The sequence below is a fragment of the Phascolarctos cinereus genome, unplaced genomic scaffold, assembly GCF_003287225.1.
Source record: "Phascolarctos cinereus isolate Bilbo 61053 unplaced genomic scaffold, phaCin_HiC Scaffold_3;HRSCAF=262, whole genome shotgun sequence".
Lineage (NCBI taxonomy): Eukaryota > Metazoa > Chordata > Mammalia > Diprotodontia > Phascolarctidae > Phascolarctos > Phascolarctos cinereus.
In genome coordinates this window covers 97375412-97390773 of record NW_027555736.1, presented here as the reverse complement: position 1 = coordinate 97390773, position 15362 = coordinate 97375412, and the positions used below count along the sequence as shown (strand labels likewise).

At 39.3% G+C, this 15362-nt stretch overlaps 1 pseudogene; it reads left to right on the top strand.

Annotated features, from left to right (window-relative positions):
* The window catches only part of LOC110209600 (uncharacterized), a 33768-nt pseudogene extending 19083 nt beyond the window's left edge, over positions 1-14685 (top strand).
* The last annotated feature ends 677 nt before the right edge of the window (positions 14686-15362 follow it).

Here is a 15362-nt window from a genome sequence, read left to right as displayed (position 1 = left end):
TATGTTTGTTGATAGCTTGGATTTTTTCCTTTGAAAACTGCAGCAGAGGCTTATTTAGAGCTATTTCTATAGCCAACAAGATTGAAGCAGTGGGTTGAGACAATTGTGGGACTATTTTTAGACATGTGAAGATGACCCTGTTAGTAAGATTGTGAGATGGTAGGGTATAGTTAGGAAAACCTTCACTTCACTCCCTCTTATCTTTCTTTTTTTTTAAGGTGAGATTTGTTACTGAGGTAAATTCTCAATCAATCCTCATTTCGCCTTTAAAAATCTTGGCAAAGTAAAATGGGAGAAAAGAAAAGAATAATTTTATTGTTCAGTCATTTCCAACTCTTCATAACCCCATTTGGAGTTTTCTTGGCAAAGACACTGGAGTGGTTTGTCATTTCCTTCTCCAGCTCATTTTACAGATGAGGAAATTGAGGCAAACAGGGTTAAGTGACTTGCCCAAGGTCACACAGCTAGCAAATGTCTGAGACCAAATCTGAACTCAAATCTTCCTGATTCCAAACCTGGTGCTCTATCCACCATGCCACCTACCTGCCTTATAAAAACACTGATACATTGCTTTATATAGTGGACCCTAACCTCTTGCCTTGACCTTCCCCTAACCTCTGATTCAGAGTATGAAAGAAGTAATAAGTTTAGTCTTTTACTTAGGGGGAAGGGTGAAATGAAGAGGAGGAAGATGAAGATAGTGATGATGGTGGTGGCTATTTATATCGTGCTTTGAGGTTTGCAAAGCACTTTACATATATCAATCTCATTGGATCCTCTCAAGAACCCCATGAAGTGGGCACTACAATTTCATTTTACAGATGAGGCAACAGACTAAGAATGATTAAACGACTTTCCTAGGGTCACAAAGCTAGTAAGTGTCTGAGTGGGAATGTGAGCACAAGGAACTATCTGCTATGGCTTCTGAATGAAAAACCAAAGAACCTCGATGGACCTTCCAGAGGATTTCTGCAGTAGGAAATCTCCTTGTTTTTGTGCGATGCTCACTAGACACATCCATGTACAGTTATCCCAAGAGGCTGTGTTCTTAGGAAAGTATATTCCACCCTTAATTTCCTGTTTTCATTGTTGACAGTGAATTATTTTTTAGGCCAAATTGGTTTTGACCCACCTTGCCCAGGCTGTCTACCCTTCATGGGTAGACATAGAAGCAATGGAGTACAACAAATCCAGTGCCAGACTTGGGAGTCTGAAAAGCTGGATTTTAATATTGTCTCAGATACTTGCTAGGTTTATGAGTCACTTGGCCAGTTTTTGCCTCAGTTTCTTTATTTGTAAAATGAGGAAGTTGGATTCAATGACCTTTAAGGTCTCTTCTGCTTTTAAAAGTACCATCCTATAGCCTACTAGCTATAGGATTATATGTGAGTCACTAATATCTCAGGGCATCAGTTTCCTCATCTGTAAAATGGAGATAATAATATTTAGATTATCTACCTTATGGATAGATTTTACACAAAGAGCTTTGCAAATATTGAAGAACTATGTAGGCATGGATTTATTTTTATAGCAAACAAGCAAGGTGAAACTAGACAAAAACCTGAGGGGAGAAGAATCCCAAACTGTATTCCAGTGGTGATTATAATAACTCTTGAATTATCTGCCATAAAGGAAGGAGGACATAAGGAAATAAGGGTTTATAAAGTATCTACTATGTGCCCGACATGGTGCTAAGCACTTTATAAATATTATCTTCTTTGATCTTCCCAACAACGCTGTGGGGTAGATGTTGTTATTATCTCTATTTTACAGTTGATGAAACTGAGGCATGAAGTGACTTGTCCAAGGTCTTCTTGTGGTTGCTCATCATTCGTTCTCAAAGAAGACCATTGACATCAAGAGGGTGATGTCTTGACTTGCAAGTGAATTGGATTTGAGTGAGGTAGAGCTATGCAAACTCTTTGGCCTCACTCTCTCCTCCAGAGTCACCAGAGTCCAGTGGCAAGACATAGGTCAGGATGATTGGCGATGGTCCCCTGTCCAAGGTCACACTGCTAATAAGTGACTGAGGCTGCATTTGAGCTTTGGTCTTCCTTACTCCAGGCTCAGTGCCCTATCCGTTGCTCCACCTAATTTCCCTAGCTTCCCTCCAGTAGCAGAGATCCTCAAGGGGTGCCTTGAGCTCAATTTTATCGTAGTCCTTTGCTTGTCAGAGTAGTTTTTGCAAAATCGCCCGTTCCAAGATCGTATCATCTTTATCTTGCCCATCATCTGTCTGAAGTAGGTCCTTTTTTGAGTGTCATTTGAGACCATTCAAAATATGAGGAGTCCCCACCATAGCGTATGAGGCATATCATAGTGTCCCAGTGGAGCAAAGGCAGAGTTACAGTTGGTCTCTGCAGGATGGCCCCAGTCCCAAGCAGGTATTCATCATCAACTGCAAATGGCACTCACAGGCAGCACTGTATTCTCAATGAGAGCAATAAGGAGGTGGTGTAGTGCTAGTTCAAAAGGCCTCTGCTCTTCTGGGTCTGGTCTTGCTTGTCACACAATACCCCTTCTCTAGGCAGACCCTTTCCTCATTTCTCAAACCTCCATCTTCTGACCACATTTGTCTTCCCCTGCCCTTCCCAAATAAATCTGGAATTTTGTTGCACTAAAAACTTCTTAACTGTTGTCTCCTTTCTGTGATGTCAGAGATGGCGATTTGATGTCCCTAAGAGACACCCTGCTCCTCCTCAGTCCTCTTTCATATCCTGGAACAGCCCTATTCTGTGAGTGGACCAAGGTTTTTGGTCAACTCTAGTGGGAGGAGAGGTAAGATCCCAGGATAACCTGAGCACTAGATCAAGAGAGCTGCCTCTTGTTGCATCATCGATCCCTTTCTTCTCTCCTGCTGTGGTCCAAAGATCATCCCTGAATGTCTCAAGTTAAGCCATGATTCTTCCTAGTGTTAGCTCAAATGTGTCCATAATGAAGGCCTCTTGCTGTTACAACAAAGGCCCACCTGCCTCTTCTGTGGAACCTTCTGGGTCTCTCAAAGCAGCAACAATGGACTCCTGGAGAACGGGGAAGGAGAGGGTGTGTATCAGAAATAGTTCTATATTTTAAGTTCTAACCAGGAATTGATTTTTGTTGGTGTTTTGCTTTTTAAATTGTCAAAACATGTGGTTCCTTGAGAAACCTATCTGCTGAGATAGAAATTGGAAAGTGCTAAAACTTTTTTGAGTATCAGCAATCTCTGAAATGGCCTTTCTCATCCCATTCCCAGAAATTATCTCACTAGTGAAAAATGTCTTTTGCTGCTGGTGAAGAACTGAAAAGCCCAGGACACTCTTCAATAAGCCTATTTTATCCTGCTTGACCTGTGGATCACTCCTCTATCAAGAGAGTGGTCATACCAGGAAACCACTGATCCCTGCTAGGATCTGCTTTATAAAATGGGAACCTGATAACTTTCAACAAATTGACTTTGCAGGTCTTTGAGACTGGCTTTAGATGACACAGATGTCTTGGCCCGGTTCTATTACTCACTAGCAGGACAGACTCTATTTTCAAGGCACTCATATTTCAGTTGTGGGCAACAACAGGATCCAGTTGAAAGGCCTATGGTCCTAGGGATACAGAGTCAGTACAAATAGGAAGACCTGGAAGTCCTTAGAATGCAGTAGCAGAGTGAACAGCAAGGTCTGGACATCCTTAGGGTACAGATAATCGTACCTGTTCATAAGGATGTGTAGATAAATAAGATAACGAATGTGGAAAGACTCGAGAATTAAAAGTGCCCTATGAGTATCAGGTGGCTTGACCAATGCCAACATTAAGCCACAATTAAGCCATTTCTGACCATTTGATTTATATATACTTATATAAAGCTGTATATTTATATATGCGTATATATATATATATTTATATATGTGTATATATATATATATATATATATTTTATCTTCCTTCATATAGCTAAAAATTTGTGCCTATCCAATTTTTTCCCAGGACTGAGCAAAAGTCTGAACTAATTACTTTGTCTGAAGGAGTGCATCCAGGAATTTGGGGACTATAATCTTGCTGAAATTCTTCACCGTTGGCACAAATTTTACACTGGTGCTAGAAATTAAAGAAAAGCAGTGAGCTATGGTGAACACACCAGACAAAAGAAGGGCCCTTCTTGTCCTTGTCATGTCCCTGTTTTCTTATAGCTGGCTTGATTGCATTGTTCTGAAAATTAGAAGATATGGGTTTTAGTCCTGGTTGCTGCAGGATCTTGAACAAATTCTTTCTTCTTTCTGAGTCAATTTTCTCAGCTATAAGATGAGGAGGTTGAACTAGTTGCTAAGGTCCTTTCCCCTTCTAACAGTGACTGATCAATGCTACCTCAGCAGCTCCTTTCCAGTCTTCATAGGTCCCTGGCCCCTTTAAGAAAGTGGCCTTCTGACCCCTAACTGCTTCATGCCTCTGAAATAGGGAGATCTGGATGTCTTCCAGTGAGGTGAGCAAGCCCTTCCCACCATCCCACTCCCCACCCCCCTTTTTTAATAGGTCTTTGGCTTTTGCAAGTAGGAGTCAACTCTATTGGCTTTCCCCCACTGTCGGGACTGAGTAGCAGCCCCAACTGCTGTGAATTCCTGACCTCCATGCAGCAGTGAAGTAAAGCTTTGAGAAGAGGAGTGAGTAGTGGGGATGTTTGCAAGGCCACTGTGGCCTACTCCAGGCCCTTCTCAGCTTTCACCAGGCCCCTTCCCAAGGAGTATCGAATTACCCCAAAGAGGCCCACCAACACCAACCACTGTACTTCTGGCCCAGAGAGATGATAAACAAACAAAGGGCTGGAAGATAAATCACAGTTTATGAAGGGACCTTCAAGACTTGGCAGGTTTTTGCACTTACCTCTTGCCTCCTAAGATTCTGCCTTTCTTTGCCAAAAATGACATTTTGCTGACTCTTAAAAAAAAACCCCAAAACAACTGTTGAGGGTAGGATTTTACAAGCTGGATTGGAATGATTACATTGTGCTCCTTGAGGCCTGTGAGAATGTACGTGCTACAGATCTACCACTCCACTTGTAAGTTGTGCTCTACTTCTTGGAGCATTATTTAAATAACTGAGTAAGTTTAAAGGAGGAGGAAAGCCGCAAAAGTTAGGCAAATCCATAAAGAATGAGCTCCTTTTACTCCTGGGGAGGTGCTTATTGATATCACCCTAATTTAGTACTTTATCAGCTCATTCCTGGACTTCTTCAATTATTTCCTAACCGATATTCCTGCCCTTAATCTCTTCCTCTTCTCTAATCCATCATCAAGGTAGCTGACAAACTAATCTTTCTGAAGCCCAGGTTTGCTCATCTTACCCTGTTCTCAACGGTTCCCTATTTCCCAAGTCTAATTTTTTTAGCTTGGCATTTAATCCTTTCTATTATCTGACTCCAATTTGCCAGTGCTTAGCACAGAGCCTGGCACATAGTAGGTACTTAATAAATATTGTTTGATTGATTGATTGATTGCCTTTCCAACCTTATCTAGAGATGGCTTTGTCACCACTAATTAGCTCTGCTGTTCTTGGGCAAAAACATTTGACCTTTTCTGGGCTTCAGTTGTCCATATGTCAAATGGAGGGCAGCTAGGTGGGCACAGTGGACAGAGTGCCGGGCCTGGAGTCAGGAAGACCTGAATTCAAATCTGGCCTCAGGTACCCATTAGCTGTGTGATCCCGGGCAAGTCACTTAACCCTGTTTGCCTCAGTTTCCTCATCTGTAAAAAAGAGCTGGAGGAATCATTCCAGTATCTTTGCCAAGGAAACTCCAAATAGGGTCACAAAGAGTTGGACAAGTCTGAACAACAACAAATGGAAGTATTCCCCCCTTCCCTTCTTGATTCACAGGTGTGCTATTAAGATCAAGTGAGATAATGTATTTGAAAGTACTTTGACAAGTTAATGGTGCTCTATGAATGTAAGGTAATCCCTACCCTCAGATCTCTGCATTTCTTAATGTGTCCCTTCCCTGAAAACCCACCTCATTCCCTGGCTTGGCTTGCCCCAAAACATTCCCAGCTTAAGGCTGCATCCTCTCTGACCATTCTAGCTTACTGTGATCTCTCCTTTCTCTGAGTTAGAAGGCAGTGAGGAATAATAGTTTATCAGGCTCAGAGCCCCACACAGTTATTGGACTTGACTTTTATGTGCCTCAGTTTCCTCAGAGGAACACATGAGATAATGGATGTAAAACACCTTGTAAACCTTAAAGCATTCCTTAAAAAAACAACTGTTATGATTATTATTTCATAACAGTATATGAACAACTTGTTTAGCACTTAGCATACACTGTTGAATATCGTTAGGTGGTTCCCTTCTACCCCCACACCCTCAATGTGTATATTTTTTCTTTTTTGTACAGTCCTTGAGGGACTCTTCCCTTCACCCTTAACTTTTATCAATGCATCCTCAACATCCTCAACAGACATTCATTGAGTACCTCCTATGCGCGAGGCACTGTGCTAGACATTAGGGATATAAAGACAAAAATGTAAGTTCCCTGCCCTCAGGGAGCTTACACTGTATAATGTAAGCAGGAACACATCTAAGGGTATACAAAATGAATACAATGTAATTTTTAGGGGGAGGCACCAGCATTTGGGAGGGTCGGAAAAGGCCTCCTATGTGAAGCCTTTACAATATGCTTTGAATTCCCCCTTCCTCTTCCCCCCCCCCACTTCTATCTCCCAGTACCTTGTAGGTACTCGATAAATACTTGTTAATTAATTGACAGGTCCAGGATTGGGATCAGGTGAAGTAAACTAGGAGTCGTTTGGTATCTTTCTCATTTCTATGTTCAAAGGTGTTTTGTTATGGCAGTGGTTGGTAGCACCAATGACTAAATCACACGTTTTTCTTACCTGGGATTTCTGTTGAATACAGTTCATGCCAAGGACCTTGGGGACACTCAGTGAACACTTGGCATACTTATCTTCTTCTTCATCATCATCATCATCATCCTCATCATCATCATCATCAGTAGCAGTAGCAGTAGCAGTGATAATAGTAGTAATGATTGTTCACATTGTATAGATAATCCCCAAATCAGAATCATTGGATCACAATAGTGTTAGAAAAGACCTCAGTATCCATGTAGTCCAAATTATACCTGATTAAGAATTCCCTCTACAACTTATCCAACAAGGTTTTATTCAGCCTTAACTTCAGCCCTGGAAGGCACACCTCAGAAGTGTTCTTTGCTTCTGGGGCCCTTCCCTCTGATTGAGAAGAATCCTTCCAGAATCTTTTGGTTTTAAATAGATACCTTTGGTCATATTAAGGAAAAATCCTTTTATTTTTATGTTTTTAGTGTTTGAAATATAGGCAAGTTGTTGGAGTTTCCTGCATTGGTTGACGTGCACATTTGTTCATTTTTTTGTTATTAGTATGATTTATTTTGTTTATAGTTTCCCTAATGTTTATAATTTATAGTTTTCCTAATGTTGAACAAAGCCTACATTCACATGATCCTGTAAAACTTGAATAAAGTAGTAGAATTCACCTGTACATTTATCTGGTCTCTGAGTTTTTACAATTTCAGTTCAAACGGGGGTGGTACAATTTCTCTTTCTGAGATCAGTTGTTTGGATTATTTCCTGTTCTGTTAAACTGGCTATCTTATATGAATATTACTAATTTCTTTAAAATTTTCCAGTTTTGCTGGCACGTCATTGGCTGTGGACTAGATGATGATAAATAACAACAACGATAACCATTCTTTTATTTCTTCTCCTTTGCAAAATATCCTATTCTCATTTTTTATTTTGATAATTTGTTTTCTTCTTTTTTTAAAAAAATTGAACTAGCCAATGTTTTCTCTATTTTGTTGTTATTCTTTAAAAATAGCCCTTTATTTTCTTTATCATCTCAACAGTCTTGGGGGGCAAATTTGTCCATCTCTGATTTTTAGTTTTTGTGTTTATTTAATATTGATTCTCTAGATTTTTTTCTAGTTGCATGTGCAATCAATTTATTGGATGTTTCTTTCTCTTTGGTTGATGTATCTAGAACTAAAAATTTCCATCATAGAGTGCTTTAGCTACATTATAAATATTTTGGCATAATTTCTAATTGTTATAATTTTCTTTAATAAAATGATTTATGATTTGTTTTTATCCACTTATTACATAGATTGAATTGCTTATTTTCCATTTCAGTGTGAATCCTTTGATAATATTCCCTGATTGGTTTTAATTGTTAATCCTTACAGTTTCTAAAGGGTATGTTCAATATTTCTGCATTTCTCCTTTTGTTTAGGAATTCTTTATATTATTGCACATGGATTATTTTTGTAAATGTGCCATTAGTGCTAAAAATAAATAAGTATATTCCTTCCTTAATATTCCAATTCAGTAATTACTGAAGGTCTAATTTTTTATTTAATATTGTATTTTAAAAGTTCATTTTTTAATGAACAAAATTCTGCTCATTTATCTCACCTGAAATGTAACTATTAATTATTTCACAGCCTCAGATATTTCTGGGCTGTTAGTTAAGAAGCCTTGATTTCAATTCCAGCCTCAGAAAGTTACTAACCATATGCCCTGAGAAAGCCGCTCAACTTCAGTTTCCTCAAGTAAAAATGGAGCTCACAATAGTGCCTACCTTCCAGAATTGTGAGGAGCAAATGAGATAATATTTAGAAAGTGCTTAGCACAGTGCCTGGCACATACTAGTCCCTACATAAATGCCAACTGTTATTATTGCTTTGCTATGACATTTCTACTGCGGAAATATCTTGCAAATGTTTTCTGTGCTATTCCCTGATAGTGCCTAGGTTTTCCAGAAAGAAACACAAATGTGTATCTAAGAAATGGATATGCCATGTCATATTCTATAACTTAACAGGCTTTAAGATTACTGACAATTTCTTGGTAATTTTCTGCTTGTAATTTGCCTAAAAGTTTTTATACACTTTAAAAAAATAGTTCCCATGGAGGTTGTTCAGTTAATTGAAATGTTTTTTAATATGTTCATCTTTCATCAGCTCTCTTATTTAGGGACCCACAAATATTCCTTTTTATAAAGTTTACTTTCTGATTTCCTGAAATTTATTTTGCAAATAAAAAAAAAATATACCATTTTGATATCTCATCTTGACAACATTTTTAAAAGTTTTCTTTTTTTTTTTTTAAATCACTTCATCTTATTGGACCTCATTACCCTTACCTATAAAAATTGGATGGGATTCAAGTTCAAATTCTGACTTTACTGCTTACTACCTTTTCTTTTTTTCTTTTTTTTTTAAATTTATTTTATTAATTTATTTTGATTTATCAACAATCTCTTCCATATGCTTTGGAGTTTAAAATTTTTCTCCCCCTTCCCCCCCCTCCCCAAGATGGCACACATTCTGATATAGGCTATACATTTACATTCCTATTAAACACATTTTCACATTAGTGAAGTTGTAAGTAAAAATTAAAACCAATAGGAGGAACCATCAGAAAGAGGAAACAAAACTCAACAGAAGAGGAAAAAAAAATAGCATTTCAACTTCTATAGTTCTTTTTTTGGATGTGGATAGCATCTTCCATCACTAGGCCTCTGGAGATGTCTTAGATCCACAAGTGGGTTCTTATCCCAGAAGCTGGGGTCTTTGGGTTTATCAAATAATAGATAACAACATATTATAGGATTATGGGTTTTTAATCCATTCTGCTATCTGCTTCCGTTTTATGGGAGAGTTCATCCCATTCACATCACAGTTATGATTACTATCTGTGTCTTTTTCTCCATCCTTTTTTCCCCCATTTATGCTTTTCTTTCTCCTTTCTCCCCCCCCACTAGTGTTTTGCTTTTGATCACTGCCTCCTTCAGTCTCTGCTCCCTTCTATTATCCCTTTCCTTCTCCTTTGCCCTTACTGCTTCTTCCCTCCCTTCTATCCCCCCTTCCTTTTCTTTCCCCTTTTCCCTCCTACTACCTATAGGGCAAGTTAGATTTCTATACCTAACTGATTATGTTATTCCCTTCTTGAACCAAATCTGATGACAATAAGGTTCAAACAATGCTCACCCCCTCCCTTCTTTCCATCTTATGTAATAGGATTTTCTGTCTTTTCCTGTAATGTAATTTACCCTTGTCTGCCTCCTCCTTTCTCAGTACATTTTCTAAGATCAGACTAATCCACTGACTTGGATCCATTTAATCCACTTGATTAGATTTTTTTTTCATCATTACATCAAAGTCAACTAATATCCACCCCCTTTATATATACTCCTTTAATGTGGTGTAATAACAATACAGTTCTCAAGAGTTGCAAGTGTCATCTTCCCTTGTAGGGATGTAAACATTCTGTTCTTATTAACAACATTTGTATCTTTCTGTCCCATTTTCCTTTTTATGTCTTTCTTTGTTGAATGTTTCTTGAATCAAATTTTTTGTTGAGCTCTGGTCTTTTTATCAGGAAGGTTTGGAAGTCCCTATTTTGAATATCCATCTCTCCCTTGAAAAATCATGCTCATTTTTGCAGGGTAGTTGGTTCTTGGCTGCAATCCAAGCTCCTTTGCCTTACAGAATATCATGTACCATGCCCTGCGGTCTTTTAATGTAGAAGCTGCAAGGTCCTGTGTAATCCTGACTGTGGTTCCATGATATTTAAATTGTTTCTTTCTGGCTGCTTGCAGCACCTTCTCTTTCATCTGGTAATTTTGGAATTTTGCTATTATATTCCTTGGTGTTGTCAATTTGGGATCTCTTTCAGGTGGTGAGCAGTGTATTCTTTCTATGGTTATTTTCCCTTCTGGTTCTAGGACTTCAGGGCAGTTTTCCTTTATGATTTCCTGAAAGATACTGTCCAGGCTCTTTTTTTCATCATGATTTTCAGGTAGTCCAATGATTTTTAAATTGTCTCTCCTGGATCGATTTTCCAGGTCAGTTGTTTTACCGATGAGGTATTTTATGTTTTCATCTATTTTTTCATTTTTTTGTTTCTGTTTGACTGATTCTTGCTCTCTCATAGAGTCATTAGTTTCCATTTGTCCAATTCTAGTTTTTAACAGATTGTTTTCTTCTGTTAGTTTTTGTACTTCCTTCTCTAATTGGCCAATTGTATTTTTAAGGGATTTGTTTTCTTCAGTGTACTTTTTTTCCAGTTTGCCAATTGAGTTTTTTAGGGACTTGTTTTCTTCAGTGTACTTTTTTTCAATTGGCCAATTGTATTTTTTAAGGACTCTTCTACCTCTCTCAATTAGACTTTAAAATCCTTCTTGAGCTCTTCTAAGAAGGCTTTTTGGGCTTCAGACCAGTTCATATTCCCTTTTGATGTTGCAGATGTGGGTTTGTTGACAATGTTGTCCTCTTCAGAATTTCTGTCTTGATCTTCACTCTTCTCATAATATGAATCTATGGTACGTTTCTTTTTACTCATGGTTCTTTATTCCCTGGCCTTTAAAGAGATTGAGCTCTCCTGCTGGGGAACAGAGGGCACTGACCCAAGCTTCTTGTGTTGGGAGCCTAGGTCTTGGTCACTGGCTTTGTGTGCTGGGGCCTCTTATGTTGGCAATTGGAGGCTGTAGGGTTTTGGCAGCTTACCTTGTGTTGGGCTGGAATCAGCAAGGCTGGAACTTTCAGGCAATTCTAGGTTGCCTGCTTTTCCTTTCCTTTAGCTTTCTTCAGCTCCTTTTAGATGGGTGCTGCAGGGTGTTTATCTGCCTGGGGCCCCTTGCAATGCTGCCTCCCTCGTTTCTGCTAATGCACTGGGAGATTCCTTTGAGGTAGAGGGCCAAGGGTCCTGGTGGTTTTCTGAGCTGGTTTCCACCGGTTCCCCCACCCTCACTGAGGCACTGGGAAGTCCAGGTCCAGGTGTTGGTGTTTGCCTGCTCTACCACCTAGGCTTCAGGATCTCCTCCTGGTTGACAGTTGGAGGCTGTAGGATTCTGACAGCTTACCTGGTGTTGGGTTGGAATCAGTAAGGCTGGGACTTCAGGAAGACTCTAGGTTGCTTTCTTCAGCTCCTTTCAGATGAATGCTGCAGGTGCTTATCTGCCTGAGGCCCTTTGTAGTGCTACTTCCCTTATTTTTGCTGAGGCACTGGGAGACCCATTTGCTGGGCTGCTGCACTGCTGCTCCCCGTCTTTCTTCTAGTTCAGCTGTTCCAGGTTTTTTTTTTCTGGGGTGATATTTTCTGGGTTTTCAGAGGTTGATAGAGGAGGGTGAGAGCGACTACCTTTTTACTCTGTCATCTTCAATAGTTTTCATTAAGTTTATTGTGCAATGTTAGTAAGAAAGCTTTTTCCAGAATGACCAGTGGTTGACTTAACAAAATTTTCTCTTTTGGAATCAGTTTTTTCTTTTGTTGTTGTTGTTTTGTAAAATATAGGGTATTTCCCCCCCTCTGCTTTCCCATTCACAAATAAAGCAACAGTATTTGGTATGTTCATGTTGTAATCCTAATAAAAGCACAATCACTTTCAGATCTCGACACATATGCCAAGCATATTTTTTCCTGTTGCAATAGTGATTCTGAAACTCTCCTCCTCTGCCTGAAAGTTAGTTTATATTATATTTCACCCCTCCCCTAGGAATATACCCTTAAGAATTTGGGGATTGTCTAGCCTCTGTCATTGGCTCAAGCCTCCACTAATTGTGTTCCCTAAATTTTAGGGGTCTCCAGCACTCTGGGTCTATTTATTGCTTAACAGTCAGATTAGCTTTTCCAGAGGCATATTTACTTCAACACACAAATAGCACAAATTAATACAAATATTCCTCCCAACACTTGGGGAAAGCATAATCCCTGCTTATAAAATCTCAGTCTCTGGAGGGAAGGGTGAAATTAAGCACACAGTTTAATTCAATTCCTGTATAGTACAATCTCACCAACATCCAAGTCAAAAGGCCCCTCAGGTTTGCCTTTCCAGACTCTGGCTTCTCAGGGCTTTCCTGCCAGATTAGCAGCAATATTTTGTCTTGACTCCTGGCTCTATGGTCACCATGATTCCAACTTCCATATCTAGAACTCTACTGCTTGTACCTAGAACTCAAAAGGACAAATAAAAGAGACCCAAACCCCATGAGCTCATTTCTCAGAGCCACAGGGCTTAACGTGTGTGTGTGTGTGGGGGGGGGTAGTCTTTCCCCTCACCAAACTTGGTCTGTGCTGCCCATGCTGGGGGTGAACAGGACTCTTCCCCATGGACACCACTTGAAAGAGAGCAAGACTGTCTCAGTCTGGTAGACTTAGCTCATTGCATCTACACCATTAATGGAAAGAAGCTGCTCCCACTCATGAGGTAGGGAAATGCAGAATGTCTTTTCCCTGAATCAGGTTCCTGTTATCTCCCACAAGGGTGTCTCTATCTTAGGTGAAAGGGGCATGGACCAAAACAGGATCATAATATTTAATTCTTTTTAAGAGAATGTTCCTGTTTTGAACATAAAACCATGGTGCTCTCTTGCAGTAGTTCCTATTCTTTTAAAAGAAGCTCAAAGTTCAACTTTTTTAGATGCTAAAAGGTCATTTAGGTCTGCTCTGGGCCAAAAGCAATAGGACTCTCAGCTCCTGTTCTGCAGGAATCACGTCACTGCATTAGACCTGATAAAACAGCAATTTGCTTATTTACCAAGGATGAACCCAATTTAACCTCAGAAAAGAAAATTTCTATAAGAAGCTTTTGAACCAGAATAGGAGGACGAGTCTTCCCCAGGAAATCCTCTACATAACATGCAAATATGAACACAAATCCTGTGAAGCCAAGTCATGGCTTTTCATTTGTTTTAACCTTTTCTTTGCTGATCAAAGAGTCAGGCAGCTTTTACCCTCAGCATTTCTATCGTTGAAAGTACCTTTATCAATAGACCTTATGATTGAGAATTTGGCAGAAGTAATCAATGGAATTGTCTATAGAACTTTCTCACTTGTCAGTAATCATGGCAGCTGCAATAGAGATTGCCTAGTGGAAAATAGGGCTGCTGCTGTAAAGATGGTTTCAAATGAAAACTATCACACCTGAAAAAATAGAGAAATCTGTTGCCCTTTCAATCTTTTCTTCATTGCAAGCAATGTTAATTATTCTAGATTCAACACTCCTGATCAAAAGGGAAGAAAAAGTGTGTGTGTGTGTGTGTGTGTGTGTGTGTGTGTGTGTGTGTGTGTGAGAGAGAGAGAGAGACAGACAGACAGAGAGATGGGGGGGAAGGGAGAGACAGACAGACAGAAACAGATGACAAATGAAGCCACAGAGCCTGCTAAACTTGAAGTGAGGTCTGAAGTTCGTCATGCTTTGCATTGTCATAGGTTTGAAGCAGAAGGAAAGAGAAAAGCAGAATCCCAAAAAAGAAGCAAGTCTGAAAATGAGATTCCACAGTTAATTCCAAGTCAAGCAGTGAAAGTGCGCAGAGTTTCAGAAAAGTAACCTTAATACATGAGTCTGTGCTTCAGCTTCGGTGCTAAAAAATCTCAAGCTAAGAATCCTGGTTGGGAGAGAAGGGCCTGGTGGCTCAGGACACTTAAAAACAGACGAACTGAAGATGTCTCTGGTAGAAGACAAAAACAAGAAGCCCAGGATCCCCAAAGAGGCAAAGGAAGAAGGTAATTCCTTAACAGTGGTAACAGCCCTGAAAAAGACTCCCAAAAAGCCGGTACCAAAGTCCCTTATTACTCATGATAGGGTAGGCAAAGTTATGCAATCAGTCCCAAACTCCCAAAACTCTCAGGCAAAAGCAGAAAAATCACAAGTCCCCAAGTCAGCCTAAATATCTTTTGAATGACTTATTTAATAAAATCTGTTTGTACTTGCTGTTCTGTCTGCTTGCCCATGTAACGAAAACAATAAATGAATGCCTGAAAAAAATCGTGTTGATTGCTCAATTATAATTTTTTGTGTCTCTGTAGGGGACTTGCTAAAAACTTCATTTATTTATTTATTTATTTATTTATATATCTATCTATCTATTATTTTATTTATTTATTTTTGCTTTTTCCGTAGTCCTTGCTCCTGGTAAGTGCTTAATAAATATTGGTTTCTTTCTCTTTCCTTTTTTCTTCCTTTCCTTCCTTCCTCCCTCCTTTCCTTTCTTCCATCCTCCCTTTTTTCTTCCTTCCTTCCTTCTTTCCTTTTTCCTTCCTTTTTTCCTTTCTTTTTTCCTTCCTTTCCTCCTCCCTTCTTTCCTTCCTTCTTTCTTTCTCTTTCCCTTTTCCTTCCTTTCCCTTCCTTCTTTCTTTCTTTCCTTTTTCCTTCCTTTCCTTCCTTCCTTCTTTTTTTCTTTCCTTTTTCCTTCCTTTCCTCCTCCCTCCTTTCCTTCCATCCTTCCTTCTTTCCTTCATTCTTCCTTTCCTTCTCTCTTTCTTGAATTGACCCTCACATAACTATATATAGATGAAGCACATTAATCCATTTAACAAAACACCTGGCTATCACTAAGTAGTAATG